Source organism: Triturus cristatus, chromosome 1_2, assembly GCF_964204655.1.
Source record: "Triturus cristatus chromosome 1_2, aTriCri1.1, whole genome shotgun sequence".
Taxonomy (NCBI): domain Eukaryota; kingdom Metazoa; phylum Chordata; class Amphibia; order Caudata; family Salamandridae; genus Triturus; species Triturus cristatus.
The window spans coordinates 605,682,868-605,697,758 of NC_140580.1; the positions used below are offsets into that span (position 1 = coordinate 605,682,868).

At 44.9% G+C, this 14,891-nt stretch overlaps 1 protein-coding gene across 1 annotated transcript in view; it reads left to right on the forward strand.

Annotated features, from left to right (window-relative positions):
* The first annotated feature begins 5,111 nt into the window (after positions 1-5,111).
* Positions 5,112-14,891, forward strand: part of TBATA (thymus, brain and testes associated) — a 181,532-nt gene continuing 171,752 nt past the window's right edge. The window contains exon 1 of the mRNA XM_085615041.1: positions 5,112-5,360. The gene's annotated coding sequence lies outside the window, so the exon portion shown is untranslated. The remainder of the gene's footprint in view (positions 5,361-14,891) is intronic.

A 14,891-nucleotide genomic window follows, 5' to 3' on the forward strand; every position in this document is an offset into this window, starting at 1 on the left:
CACTCCCTCCCCCTTTTTATATATCCATGACCATAGTTCTTGAAACATGTAGCAGAAGGCACCCCATTCCCAGAACAAGAAGAAAACCTCTGCATCCAAACCAATATTATAACATTCAACTCACCTACAGTCATAACACACATGTAAGTCTGAAAGGGGGAGTGCGCCAATAGGGACGCCTGCCAACGTCATGTCACACCATCCAAGAGGGACACACAGGATGTGCATACCCTCGATCAGCCCACCGGTAATACCAAGGTGCTGTGAATATCACCCATTTATACAGTAACACCCCACACTGTCTGCATACATTTAAGTGACAGTCAGACCACTTTTTTTTTATATCAAACAACTTGTCTCATCAAATCTGACTTTTTTCAAAAGTCAGATTTAATTAGACATGCACCCAGGTGGCTGCCTTCGAGGTTGCCCAAATTATTGCCCCAGCCTTTCCTGTGCCCTGACTGACAGCCTGCAGATGCTGTCGCAAAACAAGAATCTAGCCCACTGCCAGGAGGTGTGAACATTCCCAAGAGTCAGAAACAAAAACCTGCCTGGGAAGGAGGTGACACCTCCCTTCCTGGCAGGATCTCTAATGAAGTGGCACATTAATTTGGTAAGCTTCAAAACTTACACAGCCTCTTATTTGCAACCAGGCTGCCTCCCAAAGGAGGAAACAGTTGATCCCTTGGCCCCAGGCAAGTGCGAAAATTAGATAGTAAGGAGGTGTACACCCCCAGAAGGCTAGCAACGCCACTAGGGTGGGCTACCTGGTATGTACAGCTAAGAAAGATTTCTGCCATTTTTAAAAGTAGCAAAATAGAGGGTTCTGGGTAGAAAAGGTGGCACACAGCCCAGGATGTAGTCACCTCAGGGGCGAACTAGCCTCTTGGGCTAGTAGCCCACTGGCTGCTTGCCCTCCTCCTTTACACCCCCAAATCTAGGATTCCCTGGCACGAGAACCTCGGATCTGAATCAACTTGAAACCAAGGACAAATAAGAGACGTGAGTCTGTGACTTCAGGACCTGCACAAAGCAAGGACTCAATAACATGCACCTGTGGCAACCACTCTACAACTCCATGACTGTAACTCATCCCCAGAACAGAGACCAGTTCCCAAGGAAAGAGGAAATTCTCTGAGAGTCAAAGACAACTCCAGAACTCCCTTAGACTAGAGATATGAGTCCCTTGCAGCCCACAGGTAAAATACGCTCCCAGAACCAAAGGATCACTGGCCTATGGGCCTGCTGAGGGATCAAAAGTAAATGGCCTAGTGCATTGTGGGAAACGTAGTCCTGACCTTCAGTAAGTTTCCGGTGGCTACCATTTTCCTCCGGACTCCAGAACGTCCAAGTAACCCAAGGCTGAGCGTGCTGCTGCCAAAGCTGGTTGGTGGCCAGTCCAGCTACCGTTACCATTGTTTGACGCTGTGCCTCAAGGGAACCCCACTGCATCTTCAACCCGCTGCAGCAGTGGTCCCATTGTTGAGTTCTCACCAGTACCTTCTAAGTGGTAAAACCAGCAAACCAGTGGCTCCCGCTTCAGCACCAAGGGCAGCCAGTACAACTCTGCACCCAGGCCCTACCAGTCAGGTAAAATTCAGATGACTGTCGTGGCTTGGTCCTGAGACCTACATCATCTTACCTCCAGTAGTTTCCACTGGACTCGACACGCAAGTGACCGATTGCCACTGGTGTTTTTCTCCATTGACCACAATGTTAAACTTCTGCCGTAGTGATTTTGCACTGATTTATTTTTTCTTCTAAAATATCCATAACTCCGGTTATATTATGCTCATCCATCCTATTTTGTTCATTTGGTGCCTAAATGTATATACAAATCTGCTTTATATCTATAAATTTGTGTCAGAATTCTATTGAGTCGTGTCAATTACTTATTGTCCATGTTGGTACTCTGAAATGCTTCCTCATGCGCTGTCTGCCATCAGACAAAGTCCCTCTGGGCGCTACGTTGAGTCTTCGCAACAGCGAATTTGAAATGTTGATGAAACCCCATGCAGAACCGATGTTCACTGCAAACAAATCCAGCAGATTCCCCTGATGAAGGGCCCAGGGATCACGCTTAAGAGCGGGGATCAAGTTTAAAAGCAATCTAATTGCATTTGGATCTTTTCTGCATACAATTTATGGAATACTAATAAAGTTTTGTCAAAGAACTTTGAAAAAAAGATAGCATCAATTTCATTGATTCAACTTTCATCAACATTTCAAATTCGCCGTTGCGAAGACTCAACGTAGCGCCCAGAGGGACGTTGTCTGATGGCAGACAGCGCATGAGGAATTCTTGATAACACACACTCCTTGGGTTCAGAGAGTGATACCTCTGTGGCACACGACAGCAGCTCAACTTTTGGACACACAAGCGGTTAGTGCACGTCCCAAACCTCTATTGACATTTACTCTGAAATGCTTAACACATGGTCCTCTAGTAAAGCCTTACTGCTCTGTGCCGCACTACCAGGACTAAGCTAAGGATTTATAAGTGTGAATCCAAAGGACCTATTTGGGGCATTGTGTGATTATTCCACAGTGAAGCCTAACCAGCCGCACTATATAATACTCCACTTTCCTACAGTGAACATCTAAGCTTTAAAGTATTTTGAGTGCACTGCACCTGTGCCTAACTAGTGCTTTGTCATGTGTTACACAGCAGGGATTGTAGTAACCAGGAAACTGTGTTAGCAGGGCTGGGCATCAAAAGTATGTGAAGCCTCACTGAAGACCACAAACTGAATACCAACCTGCGTCTGAGACCCCTGATTGTGCTAAGTAATACTACTTTGTTCTGTATGGATTCATTACTTTAATTAAAGAGGATTGCAGGTGGCAGGCTCAGGGTTTGCCAGGGAGCTACTGGCATTTGGGTGCCGGTGGGTACGGTAGGAAGTGCCCAGCTGGTTGGCTTTTGGACAGATTGTGAATCTGTGTGGTATTCCTAGGGACTCAACAGCAGCAGACAGGGTCACTGCCAAGTAGTTTCAGTCCCCACATTAACCCGAACCGCTCAGGTGTTTTTAAACTACAAATAGCTACAACCTTTTCTTAGCAACACATACTTTAAAAACAGGGGGGCATATTTACAAGGAGGTGATAATAAATGATCGCGCTTTAGCGGGCGTTTTCGGCCGAAAAGCGGCGATAATTTTATCGCCTAATTAGCACGGTCACGGCAACGCTTGAAACCTTGCTTTAGTGTGGGGATTCCTAACGCACAGCTTTGCATCTCTAATGAGATGCAAAGTGGGCGTTCCTGACCTGACATGACAGGAGAAATGTCGCTAAGCGACATTTCTCCTATCATCAAGCCCCACGCTATGAAGCATAGTGGCAGGAAAAGTTGCGATAACCCCTGTTATCGCTACTTTCCTTACGCCTGCTTCAGGACTGACTTAGCCATGATATCCTATGGAAGGTGGATATCATGGCTAAGTTTGTGAGTCCCTATCAACAATCTAACATGAGATTATCGCTGGGTTTCCAGCGATAATCTCACGTTAGGCAGTTAGCGTGAGGATTTTTATCGCTTTTGAGATAAGCGTTGCTAATAGCACGCTATCTCAGCGATAAAAATCCACGCTAGGCGGCGATAATTATCCTAGCGCTAAGTGCACTTGGCGATAATTATCGCCGGTTGTTGTTGATATGTCCCAAAGTGTGTAGGTAAGCTGGCGGTTTAGTAGCTTCACCCATCCCTACATATGTCTAAGTTCTTCCAATGTCTTGAACTGGAGCTCAGTTAGCTGCATAATGCTAGACCCAACACTTGGCCATTTATGGATGTTGCATTGCCATTCTGGTTGTATCGAACCTTTTCCGTTATTCCCGCTGGAGCCACTTGGAAAGCAACAGACCTCTTGGAGCAAAACGGAATCCCTGCTTCTTCAAAAACTACTTATGCGACTGCTATCTTCTCTCTCTTAAACCCCCAGTTCTACAAAGAAAACATGCTTCTTAAACAGTGTTATTTGATCTTTTCATGTTCCATGGCAAAAGATGTTTTCTTTTTCTTCCCCTACAAACAAATAGGGCCTTATTTTTGAGGCCTTGCGACAGTTTTGCGCTTCCGTTGCGTCACTTTTCGTGATGCATCGGCGGCATAAAACATGTCTCCTGTTGCGCACTATTTACAAAGTGACGCATCTAAGCAGATGTGTCCCTTTGCAAACCCCTGCGTTACATTACACCTGCGTCAGGTATAATGTATGCAGGGTGGGCGTTCCCACGTAAGTAAGCCTCGTAGAAGTGACGCAGTGAAATCTACGAGATTTCACTGCGCCACTTCTCGGGTGCAAATGTGTCAATATCTTACGCCTGCCTCACAGCAGGCTTAAGACTGACGCAGGCCCTTTCACATGGGGCTTGCCCCATGTGAAAGGAAAAATTGCTGGAGTTGCTTCACTTTTGTGACACACTCCAGCAATGTGTCACTTTTGCGCCTACTGATACGTCAGAAATACTGACGCATCTGTAACCCCTTGCGACATGATGCCTCATACTGTAAATATGACGCATCCATCATGTCGCAAGGAGGGCGTACTGAGAAGTGACGCATCGCTGCTTTCACGCAGCAATGCGTCACTTCTCATAAATGAGGCCTAAATAGTATTTTATTGTTGTTAAGATATTGCTTACATTTAATATGTTCCTCTTTGGAAGACCATTTTTTCATTCTAATGAAATTGAACTAAACATGTTATAGAAAATAAAACCGCATAATTCGTAGTATGACTCGACTTCATTTCTGGTGACATTTGAAACCAATCTGCCTCCAGGCCTGTAGCTGTAGCCTTATTTTACTATAATGCATACCCTACAATCCTAGGCTCTCCCACAACCACCACCACAAAACACACTCTTCAGAGCACAATCCTGGGAAATGTGCTTTTTTTACTGAGAAACGCCAATACGTATGTGTAGTGGTGAAACACGGGTCCGTATTAGCTATGTTGATCAAGTCACTACAAGTTCTCTAGTGAAAACGCAATAGCCCGGTAAATGGCGGAAGTCCGCTCTCTCCAGCCTCCGGGTTCGTCTGACGCTGCGGACTGACGGCGCGCTCTTCTATAGGTGCCAAAAGAAGTGAAGCGTTTGAATGCGGTGGGCGGGGAAAGAGTAGTCTGGCGGCTGGAGTGGAGTGCCCGTTGCCAAAGCTGATCACACCTCCCGGGACACTGTTCTCCCTTCTTCTGTTGTCAAGAGACGTGTAGCTTAGCAACACCAACTCAGCAAGCCAGAAACAAGCCAGCAAACAAACTTTGAAGTGGTAAAGTTACAGGTCGTTCAGACTCACGGAGCAAAGGGTGACGACCGTCCACACAGCTTTACACACCGGGCGGATGGTAAGCTATTTTTTGTGTATTTGTAATCCCAACTGATTTCATTTATTTTACTACGAATGGATCCTCAGCATTTCTCATCCCATGGTCTCCTTACAATTTTTGGTGGATGAGGTTTTCAGGAGAGATTTTTCAGCGGATGGAAAGATTTGCATATTTAACACAGTCGTGTTCTTATCTTATCAGGAAAGATTTTAAAGAAAAGGCGTGCAAATTCCTTTATCAGTGACAGCGTTTATAAACAATGCACCGGAGTCATTTTTAAAGCAAAGGATTGCACGCGCACACTTCCAGATACTGCCTTGGTTAAGGTTTAAAATGTAGAATTGCTTTATACGAGCTTTCAAATGCAATTTAACAACAGCAACAGTCTGTAGTAACATACCTGCATATTAAGGAAGATTAGATTAATCAGGTCGCACGTATCTAAACATCTCATTTAAGCCTGGAGTGATTTGGGGGTTATTTTGACCCAGGCGATATAAGCATTTTCTCCTGCTACGTGCAGAACTCATTGTTAACAAAGATGATTTGTGGTTTGTTTGCCAGTTTTTGTGACTGAATATTTGTACGGGGTGTGTTTATGGCTCCATTTCACAATTGCGTTATTCTCACCCTGTCACTTGTGCACACACGACGATGTAATTAATATGTCCCTTGATATGATGTGATTGACTAGTCGCGTGTTGTGCCAAAAGCAGACTTAACTTGCCATAATCAAAGAGCTTAATGTGCCCGCCTGGAGCTGATCCAGTCCTGATCTTCACTGGTCTTTCAGCATATTTGACTTCAGCGGTTCCTTTAGTGTTGATTAATTCTGGACCATCTGCCTGCTTATATGTTTTTTCTTTATGCAAGAAGTAAGGTCGACGTTGTTTGTTTTGCGGTTTATTTCATCTGCTTCGGAGCGCGCGATCTAATTTTTACCCTGCCAAGAGGTAGTCATTGGAATGTCACTTCTCCCTTGTATTTTAAAGTCAGTTTCATCATTTTAAAACATATTATTTTTAAAAGGTCCATTGTTAGTAGCAAGCAAGTTGGGTCTTTGGCCCTGTTACTAAAAGTTCTCCCTGATGTATAGTGCTGTGGAGTGCAGAACAGGTCGAGTGCAAGTTACTCTGCATGTGGCTCTTCCCAGGGTAGGTGGGTCATTGGTGAGTGACTACTGTCTTCAATGCCATAGCAAGGCTGGGTGAACCCACTTAGAGACTCCTGTTGTGTCTTTTTGGTAGCAGGGTGATGATGGCCTATTTACATTTTTGATGACTTTCACTTGTCGTCAGGAATGTGTTGATTAGGATATTTATGGTTTGGGTTATGGCAGAAGGACCTAAATTGGCAACATTTGTACTCAGGTCTCAGTTGTCAGTGCTTTTTTCTTGAATAATAATAATGTCATTCTTTTGTACAAGGTTAAACTTGGAAGAAGATGGTGAAGATTGAGGTTTTTCACTAGGGATTGTGCCAGCTTTAGGGCCAGAAGACAATGGGGCTGATTACGATCTCAAGGAGCCAGTCAGAGACTGGCTCGTAATCCATATGGACAGCGTTTTACGCTGTTCGGATTGTAATGCAATCAGTTTGGAAGCCCCTATTAGGGCTCCATTCTGTTTGTGGCCTCCGGTTGGGGGCCGAGTGCCCCTTATTGATCCCTGCACTGTGTGGCAAACACCTCCATGCCTGCCATGTGGGGAAGGGATGAAAACAACCTCCCATTTCCCTATGGGAGTTTGTGCTACAGCCGGTTTACGGCTGTAGCTCATGCTCTTATAGGGAAATGGGAGTATGCGACCACACCATGTGCGGTCACATCGTTATTAGGCCATCTGGACCGCTGACCGGAGGTCGGTCAGTCCCGTTTCTGCGACGGTGTCAGGCGAATGCAAGTCTGCCCGACATCGTAATAAGCCCCAATGTGTTGGTTCTGAAAATTGCCCTTTTGTTCTAGCCGAATGGTATAAAGATTTTGTATAGATCAGTGGTGAAGGGAAGGAACTGATGGCAATGGATGGCCAGCTCTCCAGTAGAGGCTTTTGCTTCATTGATCATGATCTGGAAATTGACCCTTTTAACCCTTAAACAAGTTACCTTGCAGCGGGAGGAATTTATCCTGTGCATAAAGTGATCCTGCAGACGTTGTGACTTGTTCCAGTGGGAGCTTCTGTTCTCACTCATTATGCTTCAACATGCAGAGGTTATCATTTTATTACATTGCACATAGTTGCAATTGGCTTTTGGTGTATGAATCTTTAATGGAGTTGAGAGCACATCTGCAACTTTCCTTATGGTGGAAGATATTCAAATGGTATTTTCTGATAGGGATAAATGAGTCCCAACGCACGTATGAAAAGGTTTCAGGGTTTAATGCTTTACAATCGAAGGGGCATATTATCAACGGCCAGCGATAATTATCGCTGGCCGTGCTTGGCGATAATAATATTATCGCAGGCTATCTCTGGAATTTATCGCCCTGGTAGCGCATTATTAACAACGCGCTTCTCCAGGGCGATAAAAATTCCAGAGATAGCGAGGTTATCGCCCTTTTGCAGGGAACATCGCTAGTTTTCCTGTGATGTTCCCGGCAAAACGGCGATAACCTTGCTGATACCACCCACAGGGTCGTATCAGCCTAATCCACCCCTTATGTTAGGAATGGCTAAGTCAGGATTTTAGCAGACGTTAGATTTTTGGCGAAAACGGTAGTTTTCGCCAAAATCTAATGTCTGCTAAAATCATGTGGGCTGCCTTGTAAATATCGCAATGTAAACATCAGCGATATTTGCAAGGTAGTCCATCCGGGGTACTCCCAGTAACGCCCACTTTGCATCTCATTGGAGATGCAAAGGGAGGCGTTGGGAAAAAAGGTACTAACATGCAATTATGCATGTTAGCACCCTCTTGTAAATAGGGCACTTGTTTTATATCTGCTTTTTTGGCTTTGTAAGCCAAAAAAGCCGAGATAAAGCCCTTGTAAATATGCCCCAAGATAGATATGAGGGCTGCACTCTGCCAACCTCAAAGCAAATTAGAGCCTGTTGACATTCGGTAACATTCTTTAACTCTGGCGTGACTTAAGTTTTCAGTAGTGTGATATTTATAGTTTTAGGATGACAGACTATTGGCTGGGTTGGTCAAAAGGATTTGCCCCAATCATGTTTTCTTTTACTGTTTTTTGATTGTTTATTAAATGATTTGCACACGGTCTCAGGGGAAACAGTACGGGGCTCCTGGGTGCCAAATGGCTGCTTTTCTGAATTGCTAACCGTCTGCAAAGAATATTTTAGACATGTATTGCATTCATGGATAACCTGGACATTTTTCGTCGAACCTGAATAAGTCACAGGTGACAGAAAGTGGTACAAAAACTTGAGGGTGATGAAGAGAAATGGGATTTCACTAATGGAGGCCAAGGCGTTTTCTTATCTATGCATTGCATTTAACACTCATATGGACTGCAGGAAAAAGCTGATATGGTGGAAACTCTCATCGCAAATAGAGCACAGATTCAGGGTAGTCACTATATATGTATATGTAAACATCAACTGTATAGTCATTGCAACTTATGGCGTAGGATTTTGGGGCATGCAAATGTGACATATTTTTAGTAAGAATAAATTGAATTTATGAGATGTGTAATAAAATTGTTTTAACTAGTTCCACAGATGGGTCATGTAAATAAGATCCCTTTGATAAGGTTAATAGAGATATACAGAGTTTGTCGACCTGAACTGTTCACAGAATATTTATGAATTTTGAGTAAAAGAGTTTATTGTATATTGGAATGGTTTTATTGTAATACAATAACGGGGGGTTTTCGTCATCAGGAAGAAAATGGCGCTCAGCCTATATACATGTGTATTGAAGGAAAAAATTAAGTATGGTGCTGACAGGGAGGGGAAGACCCTAAAACCCCTCAATCTGTGGAGGCAAAACCCCACACATAAACAACTGACAATAATCCTGTGCACTCATATAATATTACACTACACAATATTAGTGTGTCTCAAATTTGACATGGAAACACTCCAGCGTAGAATTCTTTGGTTTCTTTAATAGGTCATCACAAGAATAACCAAACAGCCAGCCGACACGTGATTCATCAGAGAAAACATTAATCTCTGACTCTTCAGGGCCAAAGCAAAACGGTCATACTTCCACCCCCATGGGGTTCTACCTTGTTCATGTAAATTCACTGTTTACTTACACTGGTGGGGTGTGCATTCTGAAGTCATGCAGGCCAGCTGCCTGGTCTCGGACATTCGGTAAATGGCTGGTTGGGCCCACGGGCCGCAAGAATAATGTTTTACCATGTCTGGAGGGAGCTCTTTGAATATACTGTCATGAAATTTTAATGGACTAGGGGATACAATAAAGTTGGGGGTGGTTCTTCAGTACTGTATGCAACTTGCCCCTGACATTGTTGAGCTACTGGAAACACATGATAGGCAACTCATACAGAGATATGGACAGGTGGGGGTATAAACTGGTGGCTCATGCAAGCTGTACCTAGGGCTCCAGAAGATTGGGGTCCTAATAAAGAAGTCACTCCCCCAAATAGCCCAACGGACATGGTCCAACCAACTTGGTTAATACAGGGCCCTTTTGGGACAGTGGGAAGGCCTGATATTGACTATTTGACTATACGTGCCGCCAAGATAGCATGCCTCTACATTGCCAAACCTGGGTTCCCTGCTCCTATGACTGCCAGATGAAACTTTAATGTTGGGGAGTAACTTCAATATCATAGCCAGTGAGGTCCAGGACTGTTCGACACAAAAATGAGGAGGGAAGCACAGAGTCCACTTCCAGACTTCCTGGCTGCAGTGGGAATGGTGGACCTGTGGAGAACACACAACCCACAGTAATGGTAATATACTTATCACTCAGGTGCACATGGTAGCCCCTCCAGCACTGACTACCTCTTCACATGGTACTAGCAGGCATACCAATACTCTGAGGTGTGACACCTGGCCAGAGGGATCGCGGATCACTTTGTGCTGTGGGCAGTATTTAATCTGACTCCCGAAGCAGGAGGGATAGTATTGCAGAGAATCCTGTGGAACCTAAAACAGCACAGAGTGCGAGAGGGCCTAACTGAATACATAAATAACTTTAAAGAAAATGTATTCACGGTGGACTGAGCCCTCACTATTTGGGAGACAGACAAATCAACAGTTTGGGGCCAAGCACTGTCCTTTATACCTGGGTTCAAGTAGCATAAGAGGGCCAGGCTGTATGAGCTTGAAGGGGACAATCTGGAACAAGAGCGACTGGTGATGATAGGGATGGGACAGGGGTGCGGCATATTTTGTCACTGAAGCAACAAGAATACAAAAACCTGGCCACGGAGGCCTCCCAGACAGTACATAGAGCCACTGCGTACCGCCTATATGAAGTTGGGAATAAAGCTGGTAAACTCCTGGCCTGGTTAGACAAGAGGGATCAGTCTCTGAAGTGGGTATTATAGAACAAAACAGACACAGAGAAGCTAGTTGGGGGGACAAATAGCTGAGACATTTGTGGCCTACTATGCCCAGGTATATTCCACAGCGGTGACCAAGATAACAGAGGATGTGATTGACCTCCTCAATGATAAACACCACCCATGCCTAGCACGAGAGGATCTAGGGGCAGATGTACGACGTTTTTTGTGGTCGTAAACGGGAATTCAAATATGGTTTGCGACTCGCTATTAGGAAGGGGCATGCCTAGAGTGTCACTTCCTAATAGAGTCTAACTGCAATGTATGATTGTTTTGCGACCGCATTTGCAGACGCAAAACACTTGCAGTTTCTACCTACTTCAAGTAGGTGGGAAGGCACTCGCAAACAGGAAGAGGTCCCCAGGGGACCCCTTCCCGTTTGTGAGTGTGTGCGAAAATATTTTTTAAGAGCAGGCAGTGGACCCAGGGACCACTGTCTACTCTTAAAAAATAAAACAGAAAAGTTTCATTTTTCTTTTTTAAATGCAGCCCGTTTTCCTATTTAACAAGCATTTACAATGCAATGGTCTCGGCATTGGTAAAGTTGGAGCTATTGGCATTGCTCATGACATTATTTTTGTTTATGTTTTTGTTTTTAAAACATTTAAAGAAACGGCATTGTTATTTACAATGTCAATAGCTTAATCACTCTCAAATGCGAGACCTATTGCATTTGCACCCACACACAGAGCCACCTACACACACACTGATTAAGCTATTGACATTGTATATAACAATGCCGTTTCTTTACATGTTTTAAAAACAAAAACATAAACAAAAAAAAAATGTCATGAGCAATGCCAATAGCTCTAACTTTAACAATGCCGAGACCGTTGCATTGTAAATGCTTGTTATCATTAAAGTGTACCAGTGTGTAACCGTCTAGTAATCTATTTCCTGAACTTTCTCAACCCCCATTGTTTAGCTCTGTTTGAAAATAGCTGTCTGTGATGCAGCAAATTGAGACCAGCTACTTGCCTGTGTGAAGACAGTCGATCTCCCCATCGCAACAGTAAAGAGCTGTTTTTACATTGTCCAAGAAGAGTCTCTTTTCTTCAAATTTAAGTTACCCTGCAATAAAGGTTTGAGTGACTTCCTATGACAATTTCCCTGTGTGAGCTGCTTTGCCTTGGAAAGTGCCCAGGGCCAGAATCTCTGCAATTTATGTCGCCTGAAGTTCCTTGGCTCTTATAATCCTGACCCCTTTCTTGTCAATAACCTATATTACTTCAACAAATAACGGATATATGCTTTCTCATATTTCACAGTTCCCACTTTATATCCCCACATACTGATACCGTTGTTGGTATTTCTGGGGAACTGTGCTTAGGACTTTCGTGGCCTGCACCTTCCAAGCTTGTAAAAGAAACGCACAAACCTATTATTGAGGGTCTGGGGATTTACCGAGACTGTGACTTCAGCACTTTTAAATTCAGCAATGAGTAATTTACTTTACTCCCTTAGTGTTAAATGACTACCGCATTGACAAAGGGGTAGCACACCAAGCATGATACTGCCATACAATCAGGAATAAACGTTGTGCAATGCACATCATATTTCCTCGCTACCTCTATTATACAATGCATGCATACTATCAGCATCAACTTTGCTGCGACACAAACAGATCAGATGTTAGTCCCGTGTGTACCTCTAGCCACTCTTTCCACATAGGCAATATTACAAACACACATCTCTCCAAACAACTACCTGTAATCGTTCTGAACAGTTGGCACTATGATACCACCATTGGTAGATGCACACTACACAAATGCTAGGTTACATAACATAACTTGACAAGCGTCACTTGTGAGTCCTACACATTGAAAACGATAGAACAAAAAACATAATTTTTATGTCAAGACAAAGTTGGGGAAAATCTAAGAACAAAGCGCTATAAAATGTTCTTCTGCAAAAAAAAGTGCGCCAAACAACATCAGCTCGGTCTAATTTCACTTTAAACAATTGTACGTGAAAACATAAGAATTGTACGGCCGCTTACTTTGAAAAGGCTCTGGAGCAAAGACAGACAATGTCACTGTCCTCACCGGGCTCATCTAAATGCAACACGATCTCTGCCACCATGCTCCACCTTTCGCACAACATGATGGTTCCCGCGGAGAACAGCAACCAAATATGCCTTCTCTGTACGCGGGGGTGCCACACAAATGCCCCAGTGCCTCTTGGCGACAAGCATCGAACGTGTGAGTCGTGCCAAGATTGCGCTTTATCACCGGTAAACACGGTAATCACTGCGCACGAGGACCGAAACAGCGGCTCCAAGTAAACACACTCAATCAGGTAAAAGAAAACATATTCTATTTAGCTAGGGCAGTACTGTGACAATCAGGGATTGGTTTGTTGAACTTTTGTCATGTGACTGGCTGGGATGCTATTGCCAACTGTTCATTGGCCAATAGTGCTCTGAAACTACACGGCTGTGGATTGGCTGAGAGACGTCTGCCAATTTATTACTGGATGAGTGATCCCGGAAGACTGCACTCAGCCCTACGATTGGATGACGGCATGCCTGTTTTCTTCTGCGCGGGCAGTGTGTTTTGTTTGCAGCCCACCCGGCCTGTACTGTCGTCATAGGCGTGTCATCTTCTCCTTCTTTTCCTACGGCAGCACCGGCCTCTGTAAGAGCACCTTTCGTAATTTACGCCACCGCACCCGCTCTGTCTGTTGCGCCCCCGCAGCTTTTCACTTGGATTATTTTCTGCAGGCGGTTCAGGTGAGGCTGCTGCAATGTGTAGTATCACCTGACATCGGACCAGTTTTGGTACCGAATGGGGCTAGGTTGCTTATGATTTAATCCCACTTAGGTGCCAGTGCAGAGCTGGCTATGCGAAATTGCCCAGATGCTGTCTTCCAAGCCCCTGTACGAACCAATAGAAACACCCCCCCAACCTATTTAAACAAGAACACCCTTGGAGAGGTGAGGAGACCAGAGCAGCAACCGGACGAAGGGGGAGCGGACGAGCACACGACTGCCTTTCTCCGTGGCAGAGCAGAAATGCCTCGGAGAAAGGCACCGCCCTTTTCGGATTCGGGGGCGTGTTTTGCTGTTGTCTCCTCCCTGAGACTTTTCGCAAAAAACACACCCCCCGATCCGAAAAGGACGGGGCATGATTTGAGTGACGGGACCTCTTCTCCAATGGCTGGCCAGCATTTACTAGGCCAGCCAATGGAGAACAGGGAAGAAGAGGGGCGGGTTCAAGCCCCTCTTCTCCCAAGTCATTATGTCTCGCGAGCGAGACTGCGCAAGCGCAGCCATCGCTAGCCGAGACCTAAAAAGCAGTCACAGACTAGCTGGTCTGATGAACCCAGCAGGCAACCATCCCTGAGAGTACTAGCCATTCCTAATGGGGTCGTAAATAACACCTTTCTCATGAATATTAATGAGGCAGGCAATTTGCGACCCCGTTAGGAATCACTAACAGTGTCTGTGACACTGTTGTACATTGCATTTTGTTAAATACAGGACTCTTTGCTTCAAGGGAAATGTCTCACCATCATAGTAGTGCTACATAAATAAAGGAAGCCCACAGAGGACTGCGCCTCTTAAAGCCCATTTCACTGTTGAATGCTGAGGTCTAAATACTGGCCAAAGCGTTGGCAATGCGGCTCAGAAGAGTGACCCACTCGCTAATCCACACGGATCAGTCAGGCTTCATGCCTAACCGGAGCACAAGACACAATCTCCAACATCTCTACGGAGTACTGGAAAGTAAAGACACCTTAAGTGACAATGCTCTAATGACAGTTGATATGCTGGAGTGGAACGACATATTTGGAGAGCTGGACAAGCTGGGATATGGTCCACAATTTACACAATAGGTCAGCCTGCTTTACACCACGTGCTGCCCAGGGTTAGGGTGAACGGGGTGTACTCCTCAATATTCAAACTCCAACGGGGAACCAGGCAGGGCTGCCACATGTCCCCAACAATCTTTGCTCTGGTGTTGGAGCATCTGGCTGCATGGATATGTCAAGACCCACTGGTCAAAGGCTTGCAGTGGACGGGGGGGGGTGCTGGGAGGATAATAAATTGC